This window comes from Podarcis liolepis (assembly GCF_965112155.1).
Source record: "Podarcis liolepis genome assembly, chromosome: Z".
Taxonomy (NCBI): domain Eukaryota; kingdom Metazoa; phylum Chordata; class Lepidosauria; order Squamata; family Lacertidae; genus Podarcis; species Podarcis liolepis.
The window spans coordinates 8613048-8619047 of record NC_139570.1 but is presented as its reverse complement, the minus strand read 5'-3'; the positions used below and the strand labels follow the sequence as shown (position 1 = coordinate 8619047).

The 6000-nt window shown below is 46.6% G+C and overlaps 1 long non-coding RNA gene across 1 annotated transcript in view; it reads right to left on the bottom strand.

Annotated features, from left to right (window-relative positions):
- The window catches only part of LOC310698931, an 83438-nt gene continuing 77438 nt past the window's right edge, over nt 1–6000 (bottom strand). Inside the window, exon 3 of the long non-coding RNA XR_014521834.1 lies at nt 1–678. This is a non-coding gene — a long non-coding RNA (uncharacterized lncRNA). The remainder of the gene's footprint in view (nt 679–6000) is intronic.

Genomic DNA, 6000 nt, shown 5'->3' with positions numbered 1-6000 from the left:
CTCACTTCCACTGTGTATTCATAAGGGATTTGACTTAGATTGTATCTTACCGGCCCAGTGGTTTTTCCTACTTTCTTCAGTTTAAGCTTGAATTTTGCTATAAGAAGCTGATGATCTGAGCCACAGTCAGCTCCAGGTCTTGTTATTGCTGACTGTATAGAGCTTCTCCATCTTTGGCTGCAGAGAATATAATCAATCTGATTTCGATGCTGCCCATCTGGTGATGTCCATGTGTAGTGTCATCTCTTGTGTTGTTGGAAAAGCGTGTTTGTGATGACCAGCTTGTTCTCTTGACAGAACTCTATTAGCCTTTGCCCTGCTTCATTTTGATCTCCAAGGCCAAACTTGCCAATTGTTCCTTTTATCTCTTGATTCCCTACTTTAGCATTCCAATCCCCTATAATGAGAAGAACATCCTTCTTTGGTGTCACTTCTATAAGGTGTTGTAAGTCTTCATAGAATTGGTCAATTTCAGTTTCTTCAGCACCAGTGGTTGGTGCATAAACTTGGATTACTGTGATGTTAAAAGGTCTGCCTTGGATTCGTATCGAGATCATTCTATCATTTTTGAGATTGCATCCCAGTACAGCTTTCACCACTCTTTTGTTGACTATGAGGGCCACTCCATTTCTTTTACGGGTTTCTTGCCCACAGTAGTAGATGTGATGGTCATCCGAACTGAATTCGTCCATTCCCATCCATTTTAGTTCACTGATGCCCAGGATGTCAATATTTATTCTCGCCATCTCATTTTTGACCACCTCCAACTTACCCAGGTTCATGGTTCTTACATTCCAGGTTCCTATGCAATATTTTTCTTTACAGCATTGGACTTTCCTTTCGCTTCCAGGCATATCCGCAACTGAGCGTCCTTTCGGCTTTGGCCCAGCCGCTTCATCAGCTCTGGATCTACTTGTACTTGCCCTCCGCTCTTCCCCAGTAGCATGTTGGATGCCTTCCGACCTGAGGGGCTCATCTTCCAGTGTCATAACTTTTATATGGCTGTTGTCTTTGTCCATGGAGTTTTCTTGGCAAGGATACTGGAGTGGCTTGCCGGTTCCTCCTCCAGGTGGATCACGTTTGGTCAAAACTCTCCACTATGACCTGTTCATCTTGTGTGCCCTGCTTGGCATAGTTCATAGCTTCTCTGAGTTCTTCAAGCCCCTTTGCCACGGCAAGGCAGTGATCCATGAAGGGGACTGAGCACTGTAGGTCATCCCAAACAGGGAAGTCTTGATTGGATCATTGTCCTGAGTGAAGACAACACTCAACTGGTGCGCCCTCTGGAAAAATGCTTGCAAACAACTATTTTAAACGGCCCCTCTCACTAGGAGGACATCCATCCATTTATTATTTATATTCTGCCTTTCTATGTTAAGGTACCCAAGGTGGCTAATAGCAAGGCAGCACTTTCTTTAAAGTGCCTCATGTGTTTTGGATTAGAAGATCTCAGTTATTTTGCTTTCTTTCTTTTTTGTAAAAAGGACATATTTTAGAAAAGGTCAGAGGTGCCCTAAACTTCCACTGTGGAAAGAACTTTCCCTACTTCATCTCCTTTTGCTTCTCTCCACATTCTGGCACTTCTCTGAATATTTATCTTATGATGTGAATGCAGCTTTATTATATTTTTCTTTTGATCAGCTGCATTTCAAGTCCTCCTGTTTACCGGGAATACCTGTGCCTCCGCCCTCCTGTCACTGGAGCTTTGTGGAAGCGTTATTTTTCATGCCATCCCAGAGGAATCTGGGAGCACCCTGGGGAGAAAGGGAAGAAAGAGACCGGGAAAGAAAGGAAGTTGGCAAGCCAGATGTGCACCAGAGAACTTCTAATCTCATTGGACCTACAGGCTTTCTTTTCTTCTCGCATGACTGTGTGTAAAAGTCTCCAAGCATTTCAAAAAGAAACTATTCATCCAGTCCCTGTCCCTTTTTAATAATCTGAATGCACAAATGATATCGCAAAAGCATACCATGCACACCGTCAAGGGAATGATACACAGGCCCTGAAAACTATCAATCCCTGTAAGTAGTCCATTTGTTTGCAAATGCAGAATGGTTTGATCTTTAAAAAACAAACAGCAGCATGACCTTAACTTCCTGGGGTGTTGCTTTCACCTGTTGTGTCTCTGGCACCACCAGCAGTTGGTGCATTGCAACTTGGGAAAGAGATGTGCCCTTCTACCCTGAGAGGGTCAACCTACTATTGTCCTTAACACTTTAGCACTTACTTCTCGCCCAGTGGTCATCCTGAAAAGTGGGTTTCCCGAGGAGTAAGAGAACGTGGGTATTTTTTAAAAAGCAAATTTCCAGTAGCTTCCTCGTTTTTTTCTAAAGGCAAGCTCCTAAATCCCACGCATAAAAGCTTGGAAATATCTGAACAATTGGTGGAAAAAGGCTCCCAAGCAAAACATATTGAAACACTTACCAGTTAGGACCAGTGCTTTTTTGCTTTTTTATCTCTCCCCCCCCCTTTTGTGCATTAGCTCTAGAATTACCACAGTTATCCAAGGAATGGTGGGAGCGACCAAGGGAACCATGACTGATTTAATGAGCCATTCGCAGTTTCACTGTAACGCCCGTGTGTACTTAGACATGCATGGCTTAATCTTTCAGACAAGCATATGCTACTGGCAGGATCAACCAGCTAGCCGCCCTGGACCCTCGCTCGTGGGGGACGGGTCGTAGTGGTCGGTTTGGCCGTGCCGCACACTTGGGCTGGCCCCTTGGCTGGGACCCTGGTGAGCGGGCAAGAGCGGAGCCGCTCCAGTTCCCTGCGCGGGGAGCAGCCAAGGGGGCCCGTGACATGCTGGGATGGCTAGCTGGGAGAACGACAACAACACAGCCGGGGGAGTGAGAGAAGGATGCACCCGTGGAGACAGGCAGGCACCGGGGGGATGCGGACACTGAGGGGGCAGCGGGCGCACGGCAGCCATGCCATCGTCTCCAGCTTGGCGGGCCTCTGGACCCCACCCCGACATCGGGCGGTGGTGGGCGAGGGGAAGCTGTTGGCATGGCACGGCTGCGCGCAGACAGGGTGGGATGCGGTGCCACCTGGGAGCGGGCGCCGCGCCTAGATCAGGTTGCTACAAAGGGCACCGGAACACCGGACAGACGCGGGGAAGGGTCTGCTTTGCCTTAGCACCGGTCAGCAGGCCGGCCTGCAGAGGGCCCTCCTCAATGCGACTGTCACTGCAGGTGGTAAAATCAGTGCTTTTTTTCTAAAGAAATGTTTAGGGGTACTCTCATTTTCCTACTCATATTGAAATGCTGCCCCTCAATGAGGCCAAACTTAGATTCACAAAATGTTTAGGGGTATGTGTACGCCCACATCCCCCCAGAACAAAAAGCACTGGTTAGGACCATAGTGTAGTGCTCAGATGACTGGTTCGCTATGTACACATTTAGTCTTCAAATCAGCTGAAGAAGCAGAAATGTGAACAGTTCATATTTGGCAGTAATGTGTTTCCACCTAGACCTGTGCTGACTCTCCCACAAGACCGAACGAACAGCTGCACATCCGCTGAAACAGTCCTTGTGATTAGTTACTTAGTCTTTAGTGGCAGGGATTTCAAGGCTGAGACAGGAACTGAATCTCCTGTGGCTGAAACCTAGCCAAGGGAGCTACCTTGAGCCCACACAGAAAGCACAGCACTGTCTGATACACCTGGAGAGAGCCACTGTAGTGTAGCAGCCACTGTGCTGGAGTAGGAACAGGGAAATGCAGGTTCAGATCCTCTTTCAGCCATGAAGCTTAATGCACCAGTCATCAGGTCTCTGCTTAATGTGTCTTGCAGGGTTTTTGCGATGAAAAAACGAGGGAGAAGGGAGACTGTGCATGCTGGCTTAATGTCAGAAGCAGGCTGGCAGTAAATCACATTGTGCAAGTTGGAGTTACCGTAACTCTTTATTAGCAAAAACATGATCTGCTTGGACCTGGTGCAGTATCAGGCCTAACAATACTCCCCAGGCCTTTTTTAAGCAGTCAGGAGACTGTGCCTGCTTGCCTGTCTTTGCTCCTCCCGTTTATTGCCTCTCCTGGTTCTGGGAGACCAGGGGGAAGGGCAGGTTGTTGCAGCAGGATGGGGAGACAACCATGACTCTTTACCAGCTGGACTCATATCTGCTTCTTGGCCTTCCTCATTCCACGCTTCTGCTTCAGCTTCTGCCTCTGATTCTGGACTTCTCTCTGTCACAGATTCTCCCAGCTCACTAAACCCTGTTACCTCTTCAGCTTCCAACACCTCTTCTTCTCCCTCTGGCCACTCATCGTTGTCCCATCCCCACCCCTGGCTCTGAGCCTTCTTCCCCTGGTGGTTCCCCAACTGTTTCATCCCACTAATCATCTGTGCCCAACCAGTCCATGACACCTAAGTTCCTTGGAGCAAGGACAGGATAAAGATGTAAACAAACAAACACCAACTGTTGTGATTGGACAGGTGCTTCTATAGGCCAGGTCTGCTATGGATATACTAAGAGCCCAGCTTTCTGCACTTGCCTGGCTTACAGCACTTCTGCCTGCTGCATTTTAGTTTTCAGTAAGTCAATCAATTCATTTATTGCAGTCAATAGGCCAAAATTAAAAGCATACAATACACAATAATCCCATAGCAAAACAAATTATAAAGTGTGACACAAAGCTTTGAGTTTTTATCTTCCGTTAAAATTAAATTGAACAGCAGTTTGGTCAGCAAAGGGCCAATAAAAGGTAAAGGGACCCCTGACCATTAGGTCCAGTCGCAGACGACTCTGGGGTTGCGGCGCTCATCTCACTTTATTGGCCAAGGGATCCGGCATACAGCTTCTGAGTCATGAGGCCAGCATGACTAAGCCACTTCTGGCAAACCAGAGCAGCGCATGGAAATGCCATTTACCTTCCCGCCGGTACCTATTTATCTACTTGCACTTTGACGTGCTTTCGAACTGCTAGGTTGGCAAGAGCCAAAGGGCCAATAGTATACTGCTAAAATCCAGCATAGAAAGGACAAAACAGAAGGATGCACTGTATAGATTCTTGCCCTTAAGGAAGGAGGAGTGCCGCCAGTATACCTGCCCCAAAGCACTTGGGTTGGAAGAACATTAAATGTGACCAGGAGGGGGGAAAAGAACACTCCACAAATCACTCCTTTCAACTAGTGATTTCAAGAACTCTGGGCTGAAGAACACATATTCAAGGATGACATTTGGGCATATTCACCCACAGCCCCAGCCGCAAAACCCACCCTGAGTTGGAATCAATATTCATCAATCAAACCCTCCCCTCCCCCTTCAAAGGAGACAGTGTAAGTAAAAGTATGTGACAAAGGAGTTAAATATAGAGAGCCAGTGCCCCTCTTTATATAGTGAGCTGAAGTATATGCCCACAAATAATTTACAGTCTGGAATGAGGCAGACCCGTAAATCGTCAATTTTAAAAATAAGCACACTAAGGAGAACACAAGAAGCATATGCTAAGCAATGACTGACTGACTGACAGCCGCCATAACGGATTGTCAGGTTTAGAGAGCTGGCTTGCTAATTGGCTGACATAATGAGGTAGATGCCTGGCACTCCCAGAGAGAACAATTGTGCACTCTTCCATCAATCTTCCTCCAGACATCTTGGCATTCAAAATACGGCAAAACCACTTAACTACAATTTTTTAAACAGGCATGGGTAAAGATATCTGTATATGTGTTAAATCCAAGGCAAGGAATTGCTGTGTTGGAAGATATGAATGTACACTTCCACAAGAGCAATGAAACCACAGGTTGTCAATACTTCAGGATGCCCACTGTATACCAGGTAATTAACTGAGGAGGTACTAAGTCCAACTGAGGACCAAAGTTTGAATTTTAATTATCTGGCACTTGCTCCCTTCTTTCCAAATTCACTCTGAATTAGAATTCTGTCTCTCTTCCAGTTTCTAACAGTGCTTGAAGTGTGAAAGAGTATGGCAAAGTTGCTAAGTTAGCTTTCCCGCTGCAGAGATAGCCCAAGACTTGCACTATTCTTGGGCTATTGC